Raw genomic sequence first — 26,172 nt, forward strand, 5'->3', positions numbered from 1 at the left:
TTCCACACACTTAGAGGAAGAAAATGTTATAACGACACGGGTCTGGAAAAACTTCATTTCTGTGTTACAGCTCAGTTTCTACAACTCTTCAATACATTAATGATGAAAAACACACAATAAAAGAACATATCAGTACAGTATGAAACACTTTCCTAAATGAAATGTTCCAAATTCCCACTGTTAGCAAGGGTATATGCATCAACCCACCATCGCATTTTATCCCTAATGCACTGAAGTGTCTCTGGAGAATTGCGTATTGTATCACAGCCTCTCAAAGTACAGGCACGAAGACTGTGTAAATCTTGAACCGGGATTCCGTACACAGGAGCTTCCAAACGTCCTCACAAATAAAAATCAAGTGAGTTAGGCTCAGAGAACTGGAGGCCAAGGAAATGGCCCACAGATACCTATCCATCTGTCACGGAATCTGTAATTTAGAAGCCCACGAATATTAACACTGAAAGAGGAGAGCTCCATCGCGCATGAAGCACATGTTTTGATGCCCTCGTAAAGGCACTTGTTATAGCAGAGCAGGTAGAGTATTTTCTAAGAAGATATGGTAAGTTTGTCCGTTGAGTCTGGGTGGAAAATGATGAGGCTCTAACGAACAGTTGTAACACTTATATCGATTAGAAGTAGGTTTATATTACGTAACTGTGTATCTGCAGTTATGGAGTGTGTATTCTATGTTAGGTAAAGTCATTGATTTGTGACAGGAAATTTGGAGTTCTGTAATGTATATATAAAAAAATGATTTGTTAAAGTTATAGATTTTATAATATGTGTATGTTTATAAAAACGACAATGTTTAATGGAAGCTGGTTCATGCTTAGGGCACTTGTAATTTTTATATATAAAAAATCTAGTGAAGTCTCTCCGCAACAGAAGCTGCATGCGCGATGCAAAAGGTGGTTTTGGCTGTCGAACTGGGAGGCTCCTTGGTGTGAACAGTACGCAGTATGTGGCTAGCCGTAGCACAGTACACTTCGACAGTGCCAAGAGAGGCGATTGGAAACTACTTTGCAAAGGATTTTTGCCTCGGATGTGGATCTGCTAATTATTTGGTATTCTAGGCAAAAAGGAATGGCTGTAATATGCTGAAAATCCGACGCCAAGAATACATTTTATAGAGCATTCGAACATCAAGAGATGTTAGTACAGTTAACCACCATGTCGCTTGCCCCCCAAACTTCGGCACTGCTTTACTAACTTCATACATCCAGCTTTGTATATGGGCGTAGACCAATTAATTTATGTGTGTGGTTTTCATAATAATGCGAATCCTGAAACAACCCCACCTCACCTAGACGAACATAACAAAAGCCCACGACATAAAGTATAACGCACCAAAACCCATATTCAAAACACCCTAACGGCTCCACACTGCACAAAAGTATCGCACAGAAAAACACAACATCAACACACACAAAACACAACAAAAGAGAACAAAAACAATCACAGACTAAGGAAAATATTGTAATACCCAACTCCGAGTACTGTAGTAACAGGAAAGGAGAACCTGTAACGTAGAAGTAAGTGAAAACAAAAGTACGAACACCACAACACATAACACTCCTGCACAAGATAGCAGGGAAAAAAAACAAAAAAACAATGTAAACCATTACTCAATGATACATCACTTATCTATTTTTACTTATATTTCAATTATTTTAATTTATAATGTTATCAATCACTTATTTACATGTTAATGAACCAAAAAAACAATATTATGTATAGCATGTATTCATAAATATAACTTACGTACAATAAATAAAATAAAGATGTAAACCTCTGGCTGATGAAGGGCACTGAGATAAGCCTTAAAACAGTCAGCCCTCTCCCCTCAGGAGATAGAATGAAACGTGCTAAAAAAAATGCTATAAATCTGTGTCCGGGACCATATCTTCTATCTTGATCACGAACTTATGCAGGGTCCTCTCCTAAGTGCTACTAAAACTGAGTATCCTGTTTTTAATTGACAGTTCTTGAGTTCAAATGTTTCAAAGCGATTTTTTTGTCAAATGTAAAAGGAGTAGTAAAAGTTAAAGTAAAAACCACAAAAGTGAAGTCAGATAGGATTTTGCTAAAGTACTCTTAGTTTACTGCAAAGTATAGTTTTGCAGGAATACAGTGCCAGATTGTGTAAATGTTATTGTCTAAAATACCAGCTTAACAGCCAATAAAAAGGGCAAATCAGTTAAACTCGTTTTAACTATAGTGTGGTTTTGATTTCTATCAAGGATGGTTCCTTTTTCGAAGTTAATTAAGGTTAGTGTTGAATTTTATTGTCTTGCAAGGTAAATTATGAACTACTCCAAGTGAAGTGAAGGATTAGCTTTGTTTGAATTACGTCTTTTCTGCTGAAATGATCATAGAGCTTGACTAGTGACATTATACTGGTTTATGGGTCCCCATCATATTCTCCACAATTGGAAAGAAAGTTGAACTGTTACTGCTGGTAAGGAAAACTGATATGTGTAGAGGAGTATAAACAGTGCATTTATGATATTGTTTATCTTTATTTGTGTTTTTTCATGTCAGTTAAGATAGAAGTTCCTCATGTCCATATTTAGTTATGCACTTCATGCAGTAATATTTCAGTATTGATTTAAGTAATTATCTTGACTGTAGCTGTTATTAGTATGAGTTTGGTGGAAATTTGCTTTCCATAATTACTGGTGTGTTCGTTATTGTTAACTGCTGCTACACACAACTCAGTTTGTATCCTGTGTGCTTTCAAAGGGAAATATTCATGGCAGTAACTTCAATAACTAATATTCAGTTTTCTTAAACAGATATTTCCAAATTAATGTGCCTAATTGGGCTGTCGACGGTTCATTTTTTTCATTCACTTATGATTTTTACCACCTTCATTGACTCCCAAGGTTGAAGTCCGTTTAGTTTTTTCTTTTAATTTCACAATGTTAAAAATTATAGTCCAATAGCTTTGTCCATTAGACACAAGTGCAGGCAACTTTCGAAATCCTCTCAGAGGGTAACGTTAGCTTGTATCATGGCAAGTTATTTGTTATACAATTACCAACAAAGATGGCCCGAATGTTGACAGAATACCTTTGCTGATATTATGTCTTTGTTGATATCGTGTTTACTTAATTTCGTGAGGTTTTCGACAGCCCATAATAAGTAATACATGTGGACCCAAAAACTGAGATTTGTGGGACTCACTTCGTGATTTCTCCAATGTCACTAAAATTTTTCTCCTTCTAACATTGTTGGAGATATTCAGCACAGGTTTTTGCGTTCTGTCTGTTAAGTATGATTCAAAACAGTTGTGCTTCCCATGATTAATGTGATTATGAAGAGAAGTAGAATGTGAGCACTGACATGGAAGTGTTTCCGGTCCCGTGGCCGAATGATAGATTTTGTTCCTCTACGTATGACGAATGTTTCGTGAAAGTGCGCCCATACTTTCTCGTTACACCCTGTATCTGAGAATTCAGGCTGTCTAAGCGAATTTAACCAATAAAGTCGTCTTGGCTTACCATCCGAGTGGCACTGTCATCTTGAAGCAACATTTCAATGAGTTCCCTGCTCGTCATAATCAGGTGAAGCGTCGGATTCAAATGGTTCAAATGGCTCTGAACACTATGGGACTAACATCTGAGGTAGTCCCCTAGACTTAGAACTACTTAAACCTAACTAACCTAAGGACATCACACACATCCATCCCCGAGGCAGGATTCCAACCTGCGACCGCAGCAGCAGCGCGGTTCCGGACTGAAGGGCCTAGAGCCGCTCGGCCACAGCGGCCGGCGAAGCGTCGGATTCCTGTGGGATGTGATCCGTTTTAGCTTCTTTCGACAGCGACTTCCACTGCCGAAGAAGTAACTGGCAGTTCGGTCACGTCCGTCCTTCCCGCTTCGTGCACCACTACCCGACCAGAACATTCTAGACGAACTTCGTCTTTAACGTCATGGCCAATGAGGTATATAGTTCAATATCGTGACCTCGGTTGATAAATTCGTCATTTAGTTGTATTCCCAACGTCTCTTTTAAGACAGACATTTACTTTAAAAATGGATCAAGAAACAGTCTCGTCTTCAAAAACAATTATTTTGGTGGTAACCAGTTTCGATCAGTGTCTCGCCACCGCCAGACACTTATACCACGATGGAAGGCGGTGGCGGTGAATGTAGCAGACCTTGTAATCCCACGAGCGGCAACCGAGCCGTTGACGTTCGTAGAGCTACAGAGCCCGTTCCTTTCACCGCCACCGCCTGCTATCATGGTATGAGAGGGTCTACGGGTGGTCACACACTGACCGAAACCGGTTACCACCGAAATAAATGTTTTTTCGGTTTAATCCACGTTTAAAGTACTTTCGGCCAGATCGCTGTTTTCCCACGAAAAACATTCTCAGAACTTGCAGACACTAACTTACTGATCGGAACTTTGTAAAGAAGTCGGTTATACAGGGTGCGGCAGCGTTCATAGTAGGATATTAAAAAAACAGCGTCAGGTAGTAACTCTAATTTATTTATTACCTCTTATGTCAATTACTAGTTAAGGGTATGCCATTTATTTATTTGTTTATTTAACCTGACCAGATTAGGGCCATCAGGCCCTCTCTTACATCGGACCAGTGTTCCACACATGCAGCATTTCACACATCAGAGTTACCTCATGACAATAGTTTAAATAAGAAAATTAGATTACCTTAGTGACAATATGAATAAAGAGTAATGACTAAGACCTAATAAAGTAAGAGCTGGCAGTATTTTTACAACAGGTGCTATACATACAAATTGTGATAAAAGCAATAAAAGCAATAAAAAATCAAATAACAATGATAAACATGAGAAAAACTGACAATAGTAATGAAGATTTGTGCAGATGTACATTAATATCTTGGTGTGTAAAGCAGATGTTTTACTAGTATAGAGAGTTTTGGGGAAGGTAGATTTAAGGAGGGCGAAAGAGGGAAGTAATGAGGTGAAGTGCATTCATGTACAGAGGAAGGCATTACTGTTGCTTAAGTAGTTACGTCATTAACTGTTTTTTGAAGCCGAACATGTTTTTAAGTTCTCTAACATAACGAGGGAGGTTATTCCAGAGTCGGATTCCCGCTACTGTAAAAGACTTGGAGAAGATGACTGAGCGATTCAGTGGAACAGAGAGGATTTTATTATGATGGGAACGTGTGTTTCTATCATGTTGTTCTGACATAAGCGTTAAGGACGAGGAGAGATATGAGGGACAGTGTACATTTATAAGGCAGTAGATGAGACAGAGTGTATGGAAATCTCTGCGTTTGTCTCCACGAAGCCAGGACAATTTTGCATATGCTGGTGAAATGTGATCAAAACGTCGAACGTCACGGATATATCGGAAGCAGGCATTCATGACCAATTCAAAACGTCGCGTATTTTCCTGAGAGAGGCCTTGTAGGATAATATCGCTGTAGTCAATGATTGGGAGTATAAGCGTTTGTACTAATTTATTTTTCAGATCGAAAGGGAAGAGTTTTTTATATTTTTCTAGGACATGAAGGGATGCTGATGCTTTTTTGCACACTGCAGTTACGTGCTCTGTCCAATTAATATTTTCGTCTATTATTACTCCCAAACTCTTTGCTGAGGGAGAGAAGTTAATACTTGTTCCATTTAGTATAAGAGATGGTACGGATTCCCGATGTTTTGGGCTAATGAGTTAGAGTGACCAACAAGTACCGCTCGGATTTTAGATGGGTTTAGTTTTAGTCCTATGTCCTGTGCCCATTTTGATAGTGCATCGAGGTCAGTATTGAAATTTTCAATAGCTTTCTTAAGATTGCTTGGTTTCGCACTTAGATACAATTTATTTGTAAGTTATTGTCAATTGCGTGGGTTACTTTTTGAATATGACTCCTGTCAAATGATGCCACCTCTGCACAACACATTCATCTAGGCGGCGTCGGAAGGTTTCTATAACTCGGAGTAACGTATTCCCTGGGACAATGCCGACGGCAGTTCTGATGCGATACTTAACTCAGAAATGGTGGCACAACGTTTTCGGAACACTTCTTGCTTCAGGTATCCCCAAAGGAAAAAGTCTGCACATGAAAGGTCAGGTGAGCGCGGCGGACAGGAAATTTCACCAAAACGGAAAATTAATCAACCGGGAAATGTCCGTCACAAGAAGTCCATGCAAATTCTGGCCACCTTTCCTGAGTTTAAACATCGCATCAGAACTGCCGCCGGCAATGTCCCAGGGAATACGTTGCGCCGAGCTATGCAAAGCTTCCAACGCCGCCTAGATGAATGTGTTGTGCAGAGGGGGCATCATTTGACAAGAGTCATATTCAAAACGTAATCCACGCAATAGACAATGACTTACACATTTGTAAATGGCATACCTTTAACTATTCAAAAATGGCTCTGAGCACTATGGGACTCAACATCTGAGGTCATCAGTCCCCTAGAACTTAGAACTACTTAAACGTAACTAACCTAAGGACATCACACACATCCATGCCCGAGGCAGGACTCGAACCTGCGACCGTAGCGGTCGCGCGGTTCCAGACAGAAGTGCCTAGAAACGCTCGGCCACCACGACCGGCTTTAACTATTAATTGTCATAATATGTAATAAATAAATAACAGTTACTGCCTAATGATGTGTTTTTAAAATCCTACTGTGAACGCTGCCTCACCCTTTAAGGATATCGCTCGATTGAACCCAGTGAATGGATGACGTGTGGTGACTCTCACACATCTCGGACACAATAAGTAAACCGTTTTGCCTATGGACGAAAGAAAGTGAAAGGGTGAATGACCAGGATCCCCTCTCCACACAAGGGCTCGACAAACATATTCAAAAAGCGACAGACGGCTCCTGTGACGCATTGAAGGGTGCGAAACCTGCTGGCTCAGGAATAAAGCGAAACACGGAAAACAGAGAAAGCGTCGATTTTTTTTCCGCTCATTAAAACCTGTGCAAAAATCACGGTAATGAGAAATACACAGCTCGTCCGCCGGCTCTCGCCCTTTCGCGAAAAGACGCTCACAAAGAGGCCACCCGATACAGCATCAGAAAAATAAACTCTTAATAGACAAATAATTCCATCTCTGCCGTCTTTGCCTTCCGTTTCCGCCGCTTCCTTCGGCATCTTTGCAGATGCCTCCGCGTATTTTATTTTTTTTATTGCTTCTTCGCCTCAGTGGGATCGCGATGTATCGTCTTCGGTGGCGGCATTCGTTAACCTTCAAAAAAACCTCGCGGTGCGGGTTCTTTTCGTTCCGGGGGCGCACAGCGCGCGCTGTATACACACTAATCAGCGGCGACGGCGCTCCTTTTCGTCGGCTGTGCCCTCCCACCCCCCCTCCCGTTTCCGTCTCCCGCTGCTGTCCTAAGTCGCCTATCGGTGGCGCTTATTACGGAGGAATGTCAATACGGGTCCGCGGTGGCGCTGTTGACTCGGCTGCTGCGGTGGCCGTTTGCCGAGCTCGTGCGCATTTAATTATCTCAATCGACGGACGAGTGCGGTCCGCAAACACGGCAGATACGGGCCGCGCCCGTTTGATGTGCGCAATCCCGGCCTTACACGTGGAATCAGCCTAATGGAGTCAGATGAGCGGCCGGCCAGCGCGCAGCGCTCGCGACAAATTACACCGGCGCGGGGCTGGGGAAGGTGGGCGTGGGGCGGCGCCCGGCGCTCCTCTCCTCCGCAACACACCTGCGTCGGCGTCTTCATGTGCGCACCGTGTGTCAGTGCACGGCGGAGGGTACTTCGTGTGCTGCTAACACTTCCCACCTATCCCGTTCCAATGTTAAGGCGTCCTCTCACGGGAAGTAAACACATTCGGGGGAGCGCTGTTGATATTTTTTAAAAAAATATCAGGAATCCGATACATCGATACTAAAAAATTTCATCATCGACACTCGATATATCGAAAAGAGTATCGGTATATCGACGGGAAAAGGCGACGACCCAGCCTATAGAACATATTGGTTGCACACTGTATATACACTACTGGCCATTAAAATTGCTACACCAAGAAGAAATAAAGATGATAAACGGGTATTCATTGGACAAATATATTATACTACAACTGACATGTGATAACATTTTCATGCAATTTGGGTGCATAGATCCTGAGAAATCAGTACCCTCTGGCCGTAATAACGGCCTTGATACGCCTGGGCATTGAGTCAGAGTTTGGATGGCGTGTACAGGTACACCTGCCCATGGAGCTTCAACACGGTACCACAGTTCATCAAGAGTGGTCACTGGCGTATTGTGATGAGCCAGTTGCTCGGCCACCATTGACCAGACGTTTTCAATTGGTGAGAGATCTGGAGAATGTGCTGGCCAGAGCAGCTGTTGAACATTTTGTGTATCCAGAAAGGCCCGTACAGGACCTGCAACATGCGGTCGTGCATTATCCTGCTGAAACGTAGGGTTTCGCAGGGATCAAATGAAGGGTAGACCCACGGGTCGTAACACATCTGAAATGTTACGTCCACTGTTCAAAGTGCCGTCAATGCGAACAAGAGGTGACCGAGACGTGGAACCAATGGCACCCCGTACCATCACGCCGGGTGATACGCCAGTATGGAGATGACGAATACACGCTTACAATGTGAGTTCACCGCGATGTCGCCAAACACGGATGCGACCATCATGATGCTGTAAACAGAACCTAGATTCATCCGAAAAAATGACGCTTTGCCATTCGTGTACGCAGGTTCGTCGTTGAGTACACCATCGCATGCGCTCCTGTCTGTCATGCAGCGTCAAGGGTAACAGCAGGCATGCATGGTCTCCGAGCTGATAGTCCATGCTGCTGCAAACGTCATCGAACTGTTCGTGCAGATGGTTGTTGTCTTGAAAACGTCCCCATCTGTTGACTCAGGGATCGAGACCTGGCTACACGATCCGTTACAGCCATGCGGATAAGATGCCTGTGATCTCGACTGCTAGTGATACGAGGCCGTTGGGCTCCAGCACAGCGTTCCGTATTACCCTCCTGAACCCACCGATTCCATATTCTGTTAACAGTCATTGGATCTCGACCAACGCGAGCAGCAATGTCGCGATACGATAAACCGCAATCGCAATAGGCTACAATCCGAACTTTATCAAAGTTGGAAACGTGACGGTACGCATTTCTCCTCCTTACACGAGGCATCACAACAACGTTTCACCAGGTAACGCCGGTCAACTGCTGTTTGTGTATGAGAAATCGGTTGGAAACTTTCCTTATGCCAGCACGCTGTAGGTGTCGCCACCGGCGCCAACCTTGTGTGAATGCTCTGAAAAGCTACTCATTTGCATATCACAGCATCTTGTTCCTGTCGGTTAAATTTCGCGTCTATAGCACGTCATCTTCGTGGTGTAGTAATTGTAATGGCCAGTAGTGTAATATACGGTATTTCTGGTTTTGGAGTTGTATATTTAAGTATTAAGTTATTATTATATAGTCTGTACATCAACAAGCTGGCAGCCTGCCTATCTCCCTTATAGCAAGAATTGAAAAAAAACCAAGCACGTTCACGCTTGCCGATAACCACTTTGGTAAGAATGGAAACTGCAAGTAAGTGGCACAATAAAATATGTGCGATGGGTCCGTTGTTCGGTTTCGTTACGTATCATGTTTGTCCCTAACATTTCATGTCCACTTCCCAGTTTTTTCATTTCTGCCAACGCTAGCGACCTAGCAGTGGTCGTGTCAAAATTGCCTGGTGAACCTAAGCATTACAGTTTCTTTTTGTGGATGTCCCTCTTATTGCATGGACAAGGAATTTCAGCTGATGATATATATGAAAGAAAGCACCAACACAGCTCAATCTTCAGAATGTCTTTATTCTGTCACACGACTGTTTTCGGCGGCACATTACCGACTTCCTCAGGCCCTACCACTACCAATGGAGCAATTGATTTCCATGGCGCATTTACTGTGGGACACTTGCTACTAGCATACGTGGACTAGCTTTCATCAGGAGTCTGTACGAGACGCTGTGTTGTCTCCGATGCTATTGGGGTGTCGAGTAAAGACTCCTGATGAAAACTAGCCCACGTGTTCTAGTAACAAGGATCCCACAGTAAATGCGCCAAGGAAAGCAAATACCCCTCTGGAAGTGGTGGGGACTGAGGCTGGCGGTAATGTGCTGCCTAAACTGGTGTGATAGATTCATCATTTTGTTTGGTAGCTCCTTGTACTGGCCGTGTTTTCAGTTAAAATTGTTGGTTGTCAGGTTTACCAGTTAAGCAAAATACCGTTTTTTCTCAGTACCCAAACATGTTCCGGCACCACTGTGCCATCATCAATGAGTTTTCGTTTTTATTTATTCTGCAGTATGAACATTTTTGTATACAACAAAGAATTTAATTCTCAACATGAAGGACTGCCAATGGGATCCCCAATCAGTGGCCTCCTAACTGACATATTCATGAACAACCTGGAGAACTTGATCTTCAGACACATAATAAAACCAAAAAGCTACAAAGTTATATACTGCTACCGTTACGTCGATGACATAATATGCCTGATTGATGAACCACATACACACATAGAACAGCTACACAATGAAATAAACAACTTACACCCAAAAATTAGCTTCACACTAGAAACAGAAACTAACAACACACTACACTTTCTAGATCTCACCATACATAGAACAAACAACACACACAACTTCACAATATTCAGGAAAGCGGCAACCAGAAGCACCACCATACACAACCTATGAAACCACCCATTGACACATAAGCATGCAAACTTCAGATTCATGCTCCACAGATTAAACAGAACACCCATGAACAAACGGAACTAACACAAGAACTAAACACAATAAAACAAATAGCACTAGAAAATGGTTATACTTCCCATATGGTAGATAAGTTAAATAAAAAAATATGCAAGCAGTACAAAAATGAACATCCCGACCTACAACAGTCGCCCGACCGTCCATTCACAACTGCACTCCTCGTGCCGTGGCGTGTCCCGTTAGACGCCCTTGGACAGGACGACCTGACCATTGCTCCAAAGGTACAAATAACTCGAGAGAGAGGCAGTAGTCTCCATGACTCAAGTGTATCGACCGAACATACCTGCCGCCAGAGAAATACAAAATTTCTTCCCAATAACCTACAAATACTGGTCACTCACACCATTCTGTCGCGCCCTGGGTGTACTCTTTCAATTATGTCCAGCTTCCAGCATAAGGGTGGCAGATTATCAAAATGGCTCTGAGCACTATGGGACTCAACATCTACGGTCATCAGTCCCATAGAACTTAGAACTACTTAAACCTAACTAACCTAAGGACAGCACACAACACCCAGCCATCACGAGGCAGAGAAAATCCCTGACCCCGCCGGGAATCGAACCCGGGGCAGATTATCTTTCCTTACTGCAACAAATGCATCAAATGGTTCAAGTGGCTCTGAGCACTATGGGACTTAACAAATGTTCAAATGTGTGTGAAATCTTATGGGACTTAATTGCTAAGGTCATCAGTCCCTAAGCTTACACTCTACTTACCCTACATTATCCTAAGGACAAACACACACACACCCACGCCCAAGGGAGGACTCGAACCTCCGCCTGAACCAGCCGCACAGTCCATGACTGCAGCGCCTTAGACCGCTAGGCTAATCCCACGCGGCTGGGACTTAACATCTGAGGTCGCCAGTCCCCTAGAACTTAAAACTACTTAAACCTAACTAACCTAAGGACATCACACGCATCCATGCCCGAGGCAGGATTCGAACCTGTGACCATAGCGGTCGCGCGGTTCCAGACTGAAGTACCTACAACCGCTCGGCCCCAATGCATCAGGCTGCACCCTCTGATTGGGTGCCAGCTGTTGCACATAACGTAGGTAGTCAGACGATCTGCGCCGCCGAAAGATCTGGAACAGTTCCCACCTCGTGAGCAAGCTCAGTTTAGCTGTACCTTGAGCTGGCTGAGGGATACTTCTGATAGCGGTTCCAATCAGGAAATGACCTGGTGTGAGGACTTCAGGGTCAGAGGGATCGCATGATAGTGGTGTGAGAGGACGAGGGTTCAAGCAAACCTCAATTTGACAAGTCAGGATTGCCAACTCTTCAAATGTTGGACATAATTTTTCCATCGTCGTACTCGATGGAATTCACTCCTGCTTCCCATATTCCGTGAAAGTGTGGAGGAATGAAGTCCTAATCGACGCCTTCTTCATGTATGAAGTTTTTCACCAGTGACTGCTGATAATGGCTGCCCACAGCGGCTTGTAACTCACAGAGTTACCGAATAGCTCCGACAAAGTTTGACCCATTGTCGCTGCGCAAACTTTAGCACCTACCCCGTCATGACAAAAATCTTGTAGGGTCGACAGGAATCCTTCAGTAGTTGTGTTGACAACTACCTCCATATGCACTGCTCGTGTTGCCAGGCACATAGACAGGGCAACGTAGCACCTTTGATTTGGATCGCTGCGAGCCAGTTCTCACATAGAACAGTCCTGTGTAGTCAACCCCGCAGTTGAAGAAAGGCCTAACACATTTTACACGTAGGCGTGGCAAGTGTCATATGAGCTGATGTGCAAGCTTTGCCTTTAAACGCTGACAAGTCAAGCACTGATGCACAACACGCCGGACTGTATTTCGTCCGTTAAGTAATCAATATTGCTTCCTGAGACATGTAAGCAACAGTTAACACGCAGCGTGGCCTTGTGAGATGATGGTGCGGTGGCAGTAAGGGTTGATGGTTCTCCTCTTATGACAGATCAGCATTTCATAGCCTTCAGCCAACCCGTAGTAATCTCGTGACATCGAGGATAGGATGCAATGATCTGAGCTTGATATTCTTTTCTACTAGGTTGCTAGTCTCTAATTGGTATGTTTTTGTAGCATATGTGACTTCTTGTGCTATTCTGACGCACCGTAGCAAGACATCCTGCAGTTCATTGCGGGACAAGTCAGCAGTTACTCTTGTTTCCCTTTCAGTTTTGAAGTTATTAATAAATCTGATATTGTGTGACATTGTCAGTTCTAATCGTGACGACTTCGCCAATCGACAGATGAGATTATTTTGGATTACTCAGCCGATGTGACAGAGTGATTTGGCTGTTTTGTTGCAGGTCTGCAGAAGAGGAGACACTACTCATGAAGTCAAATCACCTGGTTTTTCCGTTGTAGATACATGGCCCCTTACCACAGCTGCTGCGGTGTCCTGTATTTCGGAAAGACGGTTCACCAAGAACGTCGTCCACCGCGTGGATGGATTCGCGAGCTATGTCAGCACTGTGGATGAGTCAGTCCACTGGTAAGTTCGTTCGATGTGTATCACCAGAGCCGCGAACAACGTGCTGCAGTAGTCGTGAAAGCAGGAGAACACCACAGAGTTCCAGGCGAGGTAACGAAAGCCTTTTTGGTGGAGCCACTCGTATTTTGGAGCTCAGTAGCTTGACACATATGACGACACGCTATTACCTGATCGTACATAGATACAACAGCCATAGGCCTTCACCGAAGCGTCGCAGAATCCGTGCAGTTGCCCCTCCTGCACCGACTCTACATCAACAAAAATGTAGTCTGTCATACGAATTTCACTGTACAGTGTCCACAAGTAGTGCAGCTCTGGAACCAAAGGGCTCGTCCCACACATTGTAAAAACATCTTGGATGCGATCACAATACATCTGCATCTACATGGATACTCTGCAAATCACATTTAAGTGCTTGGCAGAGGGTTCATCGAACCACCTTCACAATTCTCTATTATTCCAGTCTCGTACAGCGCGTGGAAAGAATGAACACCTGTATCTTTCCGTACGAGCTCTGATTTCCCTTATTCTATTGTGATGATCGTTTCTCCCTATGTAGGTCGGCGTCAACAAAATATTTTCGCATTCGGAGGAGAAAGCTGATGATTGGAATTTTGTGAGAAGGTTCCGCCGCAACGAAAAAAGCCTTTCTTTTAATGATTTCCAGCCCAAATCCTGTATAATTTCTGTGACAGTCTCTCCCATATTTCGCGATAATACAAAAAGTGCTGCCTTTCTTCGAACTATTTCGATGTACTCCGTCAGTCCTATCTGGTAATGATCCCACACCGCGCAGCAGTATTCTGAAAGAGAACGGACAAGCGTAGTATAGGCAGTCTCCTTAGTAGGTCTGTTACATTTTCTAAGTGTCCTGCCAATAAAACGCAGTGTTTGGTTAGCCTTCCCCACAACATTTTCTAAGTGTTCCTTCCAATTTAAGTTGTTCGTTATTGTAATACATAGATATTTAGTTGAGTTTACGGCTTTTAGGTTACACTGATTTATCGTGTAACCGAAGTTTAATGAATTCCTTTTAGCACTCATGTGAATGACTTCACACTCTTCGTTATTTAAGGTCAACTGCCACTTTTCACACCACTCAGATATCTTTTCGAAATCGTTTAGCAGTTTGTTTTGGTCTTCTGATGACTTTAAAGTCGATAAACGACAGCGCCATCTGAAAACAACCGAAGACGGCTGCTCAGATTGTCTCCGAAATCGTTTATATAGGTAAGGAACAGCAAAGGGCCTATAACACTACCTTGGGGAACGCCAGAAATCACTTCTGTTTTACTCGATGACTTTGCGCCAATCACTACGAACTGTGGCCTCTCTGACAGGAAATCACAAATTCAGTCACTTAACTGAGACGATATTCCATAAACACGCAATTTCACTACGAGCCGCTTGTGTGGTACGGTGTCAAAAGCCTTCCGGAAATCCAGAAATACGGAATCGATCTGAAATTCCTTGTCAATAGCACTCAACACTACCAATTAATACCAACGGTTGAAAAATTGATAACGTTACAGACAGTGCAGTGTATTTTGCGAAGCTGTTGACATTACTTGCTGGTTTGACATTGTTCAGAATTTGAAATTGATCAACAGCTGGATGCCAGAATAAACCTAAAGGGTAATTGCGTTTCTCGCAACTAAGACAGGATATTTTCAAGTAGTTCCGCGGTGTTGCTGCACCAATTCGGTAATGAGAACCCACCTTCCTTCAATAGCTTCGTGAGATCTTGCTGAACCTTGATTGCAGCCTCTACCGTATTGCAGCCCGAGGTACAATAGTGCTCACAGAAATCATTAGCAAGAATTTTTGCTGCCTCGCTTCGCTCACCCTCTTCATGAGTTAATTGTAACAGACACTGTACTGCAGGAAAAAGGGGACAAGCCATTCCGTACGTGACTGACTGTAATTGATATTCCTGCAGTGGTGCTGATCTACCACTCCTCCAAAACATTCGATGGTAAGCGCGATGTTGACCCGTTAGCAGAACCTGTTGATACGTCTTCTCTATGTCTGCTGCGAAGCCAATGCGAAGCTCGCAGAGACGTAATATTATGGAACACAATACCTGTTGAATGACTGGACCTACCATTAACAAACTGTTTAGTGACAAATTTGTATTCGTTTTGGCGTAACACTCAAAGACTACTCGAGAACTGGTCGAGATGGCTTCGTTAAGAACAGCATAATGTGGCATGAAATACGAGGGCGAGTTTAATAAAAACCTTAAATATTTTATAAACTATTATTTATTGTGCACAAGTGGTACACAGCTATATCAATTTTCAAAATAATCTCCCCCACGCTCAATGCAAGACCTCCAGCGCTTACAAAGTGCATAAATTCCTTTAGAAAAAAATTCTTTTGGTAGTCCGCTCAGCCACTCATGCACCGCGTGGCGTACCTCTTCATCAGATCAGAACTTCTTTCCTGCCATTGCGTCTTTGAGTGGTCCAAACATATGGAAATCACTTGGGGAAATGTCTGGTGAGTATGGTGGATGAGGAAAAATGGCTCTAAGTCTGAGGTTCAAATGGTTCAAATCGCTCTGAGCACTATGGGACTTAACGTCTGAGGTCATCAGTCCCCTAGAACTTAGAACTACTTAAACCTAACTAACCTAAGGACATCACACACATCCATGCCCGAGGCACGATTCGTATCTGCGACTGTAGCGTTAGCGCGGTTCCAGACTATAGCGCCTACAACCGCTCGGCCACTCCGGCCGGCGGAGGATGAGGAAGACAGTCAGAATGCAGGTCCGTGATTGTTGCAACTGTTGTACGGGCAGTGTGGGGCCTTGCATTGTCATGTTGCAAAGGGACATCTGCTGACACCAATCCAAGTCGCTTTGATTTAATTGCAGGCCGCCGATGATCTTTTAGGAGATCTGTGTATGATGCACTCGTGACAGTGGTACCTCTAGTCATGTAATGCTCCAAAATTACGCCTTTTTCGTCCCAAAAGAGAGTCAGCATAACCCTCCCTGCTGATGGTTCTGTTCGAAACATCTTTGGTTTTGGTGATGAGGAATGGCGCCATTCCTTGCTCGCTCTCTTCGTTCTGGTTGGTGGAAGTGAACCCAAGTTTCGTTCCCAGTAGCGATTCTTGCAAGGAAGCCATCACCTTCTCGTTCAAAGCACTGAAGAAGTTCTTCACAAGCATCAACGCATCGTTCTCTCATTTCAGGAGTTAGCTGCCGTGGCACCCATCTTGCAGACACTTTGTGAAACTGGAGCACATCATGCTCAATGTGGTGTTCTGACTCATGACTAATCTGTAAACATGCTGCAAAGTCATTCAGTGTCATTCAGCGGTTTCCCTTCACTATGGCTTCAACTACTACAATGTTTTGTGGAGTCACAACTCGATGTGCCTGACCTGGACGAGGAGCATCTTCCACTGAAGTCACACCATATGCGAACTTCTCACACAATTCGTAGACTTGCCGCTGAGACAAACATGCTTCACCGTACTTAACCTTCATTCGTCAATGAATTTCAATAGGTTTCACACCTTCACTACGCAGAAACCGAATAACAGAACGCTGTTCTTCCCTGGTGCAAGTCGCAAGTGGGACGGCCATTTTTATACTGATACTGCGACGGTATGTGTGCATCTGCACTATGCTGCCACCTACAGGCCATTCTGCACGCTATTTGTAGCACTATTACCAACTTACAGGATAACGGCGCGAAATTTCGATTTGGTATTACAAATTTAAGGTTTTCATTTGACTCACACTCGTATGAAAAGGCAGCTGTCGTGAGTACTGGTTCCCTATGTCCTAAGTCTTCATACTCCCTCATAAATTCTGTTTAGCTTTCCTTAAGCTTCGGTCGTCTCGCTAGTTTCTGTTCTATGTGGGAGAAGTGTTTTGCTGGAGTGTGGAAAGAAATGCCTAACTGACTTTCAGTGGGCAATAACTAGATGTAATTGACGAATGTATGCCACTGTGTTATATCAAATTCGTTGCATGTCACTTGGACAGTCCTTTTTTTCCATCTTGCGTGTGTTTTATTTACGTGTGTAGCAACGTGTGGTGTCGTTTTCGACAAGCATCATAACAAACAGATTTGCACTTAGAAGCCCTAAGATCACCCTTCAGACAAATATAGCACAGATCGTTGCGCGTCACAATAGCTTTACGCACAATACATGCGGCCTGTCTCAATTTGCTGCACTTGTGCAATGCGTGAGACAGGTTGCACATGACACATGTAGTGTAAGTATATACGTAGGTTTGTCTCGAATGCCTAAAGTACTTGACGTTGGAGGCGTTCTGCTATTTGTTCCCAGATGTGCTGTGTCGTTATGGTATGTAGTCTTGACGAATTCCAATGATTTTCAATTGTTTTCGAGAAAAGCGCGCGTCTCTTTGAATGCCAGAAAGCACAGACTGGCTTCAGATTCTGTTCTTATGGACTGGCCAAGCTTTTCTACAAGGAGCTGTGACGTAATTATGTCTTGCAAGGAAACATCTAATTGTAACGCCGTCAGTGCATGCACACTGGTTGCAGCCTCGTCAAGTAGTGCACGAAGTTCGCTTGCACATACACTTGTCATTGACGCCAGCGTGAACAGTTTCTTCAGATGTGCCAATGTAATCAGTTGAGGGCTATTGTATCTATTGCAAACCATATCAAAAGCTTCCTTAAAATTAGTGTTAGTTACCGGAAGATAAGCAATTACATTGTGAGCTTCGCCTGTTAATGAACTAAGCAAATTAGCAGTGTCCTCTGATTCCTCATTATGTACCACGAGACTCACAAATGAGTCATAAAGGGCCTGAATTGCGTTACATCAGCATTAAATGGTGGCAGTTTTAAGGTGGGCAACTTGATGCTACGTTTTCATCCACTCAGGGCAGATCCGGCGTGTGACGAAACCATGTCAGTTGCGTTGGCATGATTCATCTGTACTGCTCTCAGTTTTATCGAAACCTCGAGGACCATATTTTCGAAGGGTTCCCTGTTGTCAGCTTGTACATCTACGTCTCAAACAATTCGAGCTATGACTACACGTTTTCATACATCTCCACGACCTTTAGCAACTGTTCTAGCCTGATAATAATATCCAAAGAATCCTATTTCCCTGTTACGTCAAATACGTTTGCAAACTTTAAAAACAGAGCGACGCTTGCTTTCGCCACAGAGCGTATAGTAATAATTTTCTTTTATAACACTTCATTCATCATGATATATTAGTGGTAGCATGCAAATGCAGAAGTAGCAGTTAGGATGAGTAGGAATTTACAGGAAGCATCATAACCAGACCAGGTACTTAGCTTATACACGGAAACGCCAAAGTCACTGGTACAGGCATGCGTATTCAAATGCAGAGATATCTAAAAGGGCAGAATACGGTGCTGCGATCGGCAACGCCGTGAATGTCAACAATCCGGCAAAACATCAAATCTCCGACATCGCTGCGGTGGTAAAAAGATCCTGCACTAACTGGACCAACGACGACTGAAGAGAATCGTTCAACGTGACAGAAGTACCACCCTTTCGCAAACTGCTGGAAATTTCAATGCTGGGATATCAAGTGCCAGCGTGCCGACCATTCAATGAAACATCACCGATATAGGCTTTCGGAGCCGAAAGCCCACTCGTGTACCCTTGAAGACCGCACAACACAAAGCTTTACAAGGGCCCGTGAACTCCGACGTTGGACTGTTGATGACTGGGAACGTGTTACCTGGTCGGACGAGTCCCGTTTTAAATTATATCGAGTGGATGTACTTGTGCGGGTATGGAGACAACCTAATGAATCCATGGACCCTGCACGTCAGCATGTAACGCCGGAAATGCATATCCTCCTATTTCCATCTATTGTACTATAAATTTCTTCCTTATCTTGTCACATGAAGATATGACATTTCTGTCTCTTTATATATTGTAATTGTTTTACTGTTTGTATATATATATATATATATATATATATATATATATATATATATATATATATATATATATGTATATATTTGCATTTATGTCGATGTATAATTGGTTTCTTTTGTAAATATTATTTGTACTTTTACGCTGGGTCTGGCCTAGGGAAAACTATGCTATCGAACGATTACATCGATAGGTCGTGTGAAGAACCAAAGTGCTTAGGATCTTTGGTAGTGTTAACTCTGCCGCGTGGAGCGCGGGCAGAGCAGAGGGGGTCTGGCTGGAGTAGTGCACTGGAGCAGGTGTGTTGTGTGACGCTCCCGCGAGTTGCCGCGCTTTCGGGGTTTGGCAGCATGTAATTGCGCTCGACTTGCTATGATAGTTTCTGACACGGTGTCGCGGACGGGAAGCATTAGCTGGCGCACATCGAGAGCCCGTTTCGCCTGGTGACCGTGTCGAGAAGGAGGCGCGCCAACATCCAGCTTCGGCAACAGCGACGGCCGACAATGAGAGACTGTCGCCACCTCCTCGATCGACGGCTTCAAACCTTCAATCAACCAACAAGGAAGACTGGAAGCACGTAAAGTTTTAGAACTGTGTGGCAGACCTCAGCTTTTCAAACTATTCCACTAGCAAATTACAGCATCTTAGCATGAACCTTTGTTGCTCATTGTCCCAATTGCATTACCAAGCAGAGTCCCTTCCTTTTCCGGAATGAACCCGAGTGTCGTTGAAATTCAAAGGCCAGCATTAAAGTAATATCATTCGATTTCACTGCTTTAATTTCAAAGTTCAGTTAAGGTATTCATAGCTGGCTACAATATTTAGATTACACAAGCACAAATGAAGAGTGCGAGTTTTGTTACCGTATTTTAGCTTACCTGTGACTGCAGCTCAGCTTGGTACGTACTAAATTTTACTATTGTTAATTGTTCAGAATCATTTAATTCAAGTTCAAAGTTAAATCTCTTATTTCTAAATTGCGTAGATTCAAGTCGCTTTTGAAATGATTGTTGAGGTAGCCCAAGACTAACCTTATTTTATTGAATTTCGGAATGCTTCAGAAACAAAGTTGACTATTAATTTCAGTCACTAAATTAACTTTCAATTTTCCGGTTTTATTAATTCTTTTGCTAAATTAAGTCAGAGTGTAGCGAAATTTACTACTTCTGACAAACATTCAGTTTTCACACAACACGTGTCAACCTTCAGTTGCCACGCTTTTAGTGCTAATTATACGTGCATTAATCTTTCATTTTCAGTTATTATAATAGTTGTCCATAGGACTGGCGACCGTAATTTTCCACAAATCTCAAATATCTGATTAACGCCAATTAATCGTTAACGTAACGACCGCACATTTACTTTCTTTATTAATTTTACTCTTTTCTCAAAATTAATTTCCACCGATTTCATTTGCATTTTTCCTTTCATTTAGATGTAATCCTTTCCCCCCTCTTTACCGACAGATTAACTTCGGTGACGATTGCTTTTCCCAAATTTCCATTAGGTACACGCGGTTTAATTTTTCACTGTCATTAAGGTCGATAAGTGAGGGGGAGGTTACACGTGGCGACCGTGACAGGACAATCTTCGGATTTGAGGTTGTTCTGGACACGAATTTTGCATTGTGCAAATCTCGTGACAAAGTACTGGTTACGAACAGGTCGTTACATCAGCGAGAATAAGTAGTGGGAGGAATCCTAATTAGATTTGAGATTTGTCATTTATATTGAAAATTATTAAAATGAGTGAAGGCAACAATTACCAAAATCTGGTAGACTTGGATACGGAACAATCGGTCGAACAGTGGGAAACGCGCACCGCGGTACCCATTGTTCAGGGGCAGGCGGCTAGCATGAAAGACGCGACCGCCGAAACGCAACAAAGAGCAGAAATGGAATTCCAAACTTTAGAAAATGTTTCGGAATCGGAAGTGAAAATCAAATCTGAAGCCCTTGATGACGAATACGGGGGGACAATTAAAGGGGAAGCCGCTACGGAAGTAAAAACCGGTAGTTTCCGGGAATTTAACTGATTTATTGAATGTTTTGATTAACGAAATCAAGAGTCAATCGGCAGAAATTGAAGCTCAGGCTGCGAATCAAGAAGCTCAGTCTGCCAAGCAAGAAGCTCAGTCTGAAAAAATTGAACGGAAGCTCGACAATCAGAACAAAGCTATTAATGTTGTTAACAACAATGTTGGAGTTGTTAACACAAAAGTTGATAAAATCAAAGAAGGTATTGTTGTGATTAATACCGAAATCGGTAATCTAAAACAGGAAATGATAGGCGTTCGGGCGGAAATTGCGAGCATAAATACTCGTTTTAATTCCGAAATTAGCAGAATCGAGAAAAGTGTAGGAGAAGCAGTTGCTCCGATCATCGAGAATAAGGTGACGGGACAATTTCAATTAGTGAAAAAAGAGGATCAACAGAAGGTGGAAACTTTAAAGGGTTTAGTGTCTGAAGTAGATATTAAAGTGAGGAAGCAGGCTAATACCTGCGAAGAGAAAAAGAGGGAAGTGGAAACGCTTGCGAGAACCACTTGCCAAGTAACTACGAGAGTGTCGGAATTAGAAAAGAAACTTGACGAAAAACAGAGCTATGTGCCAATCTGTGCACATAGTTCAGAATTGTTGACAAAGAGGAGCGGTTCGACCCCTTGAAAAAAGGCGGTATACACGCGACGGATTTCATTAAAAATTGTGAAAGAGTTTTACCCAGACCATGGACTAATGAGAGAAAAATTAATGCTGTTATTGATGTGTTGGCTGGTGATGCCAAGCGTTGGGGCTTAAACCTCAACGTCACAAACCTGACTTTTGACGAGTTTAAAAATTTGTTTCTGACTGAATACTGGTCAGAGCAAAAACAACAAAGTGTCTGGCGCGAATCTGTCGTATCGAGGCCTTTCGATGCGAATTCGCGCGGCTCGATGAAGGAGTTTTGTGAAGACTGGATCCGTAAGTTGGAATATTTGCGTGATCGCCGCACGGAATCCTAAATAGTCTGGGAACTCTACAATAAGCTTCCAGATGATACAAAACGCTACTTAGGAAGCAATTACAGGACAATCAATGATTTCCTGGAAGGGTTGAGGACGAGGACAATTGGCGCAATAATCACGACAGTGGTAGAGGCCGTGGTAACAACAACAGGTACCACAGCAACCACAACAACGATAATTATGGGAATAATGCATACCGCAATCTTGGCAGCAACAACAATAGTGGTTCGGGCCTTAATGACAATCGGTGCAATGCATATAATAACAGGAATGACGGAAACCAGTATCATACTAGCGTGATACGGGCTTCACAGAATAGTAACAACGCCAGAGGGTGTGATCAGCAGCCTCAGCAGCATCCTGGGAGCGTATCTGCTGGGACGAGACAGGGAAACCATTAGCCGCGCCGGTGAGGGGCCGACCGGGCGTGGAGAAATTTTGGCGGCCCAATAACAGGAGAAAACCCAGGTGTCGTCGTTACGAAAATTCCGTATGGAATATTCAACGGTGGGAGAGTGTGCCAGTGTTAAGAGAAAGGAGTGCGCCCACAAGTAGTAGATCAGCTGTAGACACGGCAGCAGAAAATACATTCACTGTCAGTGAGAACAATTTAAGTAGTGTTCCGGAAATCGATTATAAAGTCGCAGCTGTAACACCCACAGCGGAACTGGAGATTGAGTTTAAGAATGATTCGCAAGTGTTGAGAGAAGATCAGATGTCGGATAACACGTCCATCATCGAGCGAGGGGATGCAGAGAGGGATGAGGTCTGGTTAAGGCAGTTCGGTCGCTTATACGACGAACTAAGAGTTTATGGGGGCCTGTGCGGGAGAAGTGTGTATAGGGAGCGTGGGCAGGATTTGCCGCGTCTCGTCCCGCAGGAAGATAGTGTTTGTGAAGTGATAGAAATTTCTGGCCCTAACCGGCAGACTTTACCAGAAATAGTTGATGTTAATGGGGAACACGAGCAAGATTCGTCGTGTTTCGTCCCGCAGGAGTTAGAGGTCGAAGTAGTAACGGAAAGTTCTAGCCCTAACCGGCAAACCTTACCGAAAGTTGTAGTGGTAGAAGTAGCTGACCCATCCGACGCAAACCTCCAGTTTAAACATTGCGAGAGTATTAAGGAGAAAGATTACGAAAATTTTAGTGATAGCCGGACACGATTCGTAGAAAAGCACGTAGATTACAGCGTGTATGAGCTTAGAGCTGACGTTATACGGTCAGACGGTAGCAGTGTGGGTTGCGCAGATCCAGAGGAAGTAATTGCAGATACTACTGGGCACATTCCTCCAGGTAGATTGGCAGATGAGATCAGTCTGACCAAAGAGGAATCAACGAAGGTGACAATTAGTGAATTGATATCAAAGCAACACTCACTAGTCGACGAGTTGCAGGAAAATGTTTTGGTATTGGAAGCGAAGCTGCAGACTAAGCCTCACGACAAACGTGTTGAAATTAAAACTGTATGTGAACAGAGGCTGAAAAAGCCGCCAGATAAGCCGGATTTAGGATCAAAGCCAGATGGTTTTTTCTGGAATGACCTGGATATAGACGAGGATTTACTGTGGGAAAATAAAGAAACAGTCGAGGACAAGTGTAGACAGATAGTAGTGTCTGTTAATATGCACGGCCTACAACTAAACGCGTTGATTGACACCGGTGCAGAATTGAGTGCTGTATCTGGGAATGAGTTACTGAAAGACAGACCTGGTATCATAGTTATGCCAGTAACAGGAGTGAAAATTATCGGTGCTACTGGGAAGGCCAGTAAACCGGTCACAAAACAGATTTTTGTCCACTTCGAGATATGTGGGGCACGATTTGAACAAGAGTTTGTCGTCGTGCCAGACTTAACTACGGAAGTAATTATCGGATTAGATGGGCTATTAAAGTACCGTGTAGTGATTAATTGCGAAAGCAAAACTTTGGCATGTACGTCACAAGATAAAACCATACTAGTTAGTTATGACGAGGCAGGAGACGGTGTGCATAGGCAATACCAGCCTATACACATTGTTAACTGGCCGGATGCCACTGACGTAGGTATGAATTTGAACTACTGTAACGTGAGGAATCTCGGCATTGACAATAGCGTTGAAAGTGAATTGGAAACTATTGTAGACGGTGTGTCAAACGTAACACACGAACAAAGACGAGGCCTGTATGAAGTAATAATGAGGAATAAGAGTGTGTTTTCAGACAAACCGGGACTTGTGGAAGGATATAAACGCAAGTTGCATGTAATTCCGCATGAACGATTCTTCGTGAGACAGTATGCTATATCGTTGTCCAAAAAGGAAGCAGTGCAACGGGAGATAGATAAGATGATCGAATGGGGAGTGATTGAAAGAAGTACGACTCCATACAATAACGGTTTGGCCATTGTAGCAAAACGGGATGGTAGTGTGCGTATTGTGATTGACGCACGCACGTTGAATAGGGTCATTCAACGCGAAACAGACAGACCAGAGAGAATGGAGGAGATTTTGCAACGTTTTCATGACGTTACGTTCATGACTAGCCTCGATCTGACGGCTAGTTACTGGCAAATAGAACTCGAAGAAGAATCTAGACCATATACCGCCTTCTTGTTTGCGGGCAGGTGTTATCAGTATAGAGTACTGCCGTTTGGACTTATATATCTGCGTCCGTATTCATCAGGGCCCTAGATAAAGTGCTAGGACCGGCTTTGAGTTCAAGATTAACTGTATATGTTGACGACCTATTGTTGGCCAATGCCACTTGGCATGACCATTGTGACGTGTTAGATGAAGTTTTTAGAGCATTGCGCCGTGGCGGAATGACTCTAAAGCTAAAGAAATGCGAATTTGTGAAGCAGGAACTGAAATTTTTAGGGCATGTAATTACCACTACTGGTATTACGAAGGACCCAGAGAAACTAGAGGCAATAAGGAATTGTCCTCCACCCAAGTCTAGGAAACAGTTAAAAAGTTTTCTAGAGCTCACAGGATTTTACCGTAAATTTGTAAAAGGACAAGTATTTAATGATGAAAATTTGAATAACTTCTTACGCAAAAATGTTCCGTTTGTGTGGACTGACGGGTGTCAGCCCGCTTTCGAGAGATTAAAAGACGAGTTGTTAAGATCTAACATACTATTTCATCCTGATTTATCGCTACCCTTCCATCTGGGAACGGATTCGTCGAATTACGGGGTGGGGGTAGAACTGTTCTAAGAAGTTGGTAAAGGAGAGGATAGGGAACACCGGAAGATAGCGTTCACGAGTCGAACTTTATCAAAAAGTGAGCGAAACTACACGATTTCTGAGAAAGAGTGTCTCGCTATCGTAGGGGATTCAAGGAGTTCAAGGATTACCTATGGGACCGTAAGGTGATTATTCATACAGACCATAAGGCGCTCACTTATCTGAAGGATTGTAAACTCCTTCACGAAAGACTGACTAGATGGTCGCTGTATTTACAGCAATTTAACTATGACATCTGTTACGTAAAAGGGACCGACAATTGCGTAGCGGATGCGCTGTCGTGTTTGCCCGAGTCTAATCAAGATATATTGAAAGATGAGGCAGATGGAGTGGTCAAATTATACTATTTTAAAGAAGCTGAGGGACGTAAATTAATAGTGAACATCTGTAAGAATCTACGTCGTCATCTTAACGAGGACGGTTGTTTAAATATGGTGAAAACCCGATATGACGAAACGAGTCCAGAAGGAGAGAAATTAAGGAAGTATTACAAGATATACGATCATATCTTCTACATACGTAAGGGTGAAGATAGTAATATTTGGCGGGTATGCTGGCCCACAAAATACGTCACGGAAGTAATAGACTACTACCATTTGGCGTATGGTCACTTTGGACCTAAGAAATGTACGGAAAAGCTGAGTGAAGTAGTACATTTTAACAACATGTTAAAACGCGTTACTGACAGAGTGAAAACTTGCGATTCATGTCAAAAGGTGAAGGTTACTAACTGTACGAGTCGTGGTCCTATGCAAAGTATAAGGCCTAACGACACCTTT

The sequence above is a fragment of the Schistocerca piceifrons genome, chromosome 1 (genome assembly GCF_021461385.2).
Source record: "Schistocerca piceifrons isolate TAMUIC-IGC-003096 chromosome 1, iqSchPice1.1, whole genome shotgun sequence".
Lineage (NCBI taxonomy): Eukaryota > Metazoa > Arthropoda > Insecta > Orthoptera > Acrididae > Schistocerca > Schistocerca piceifrons.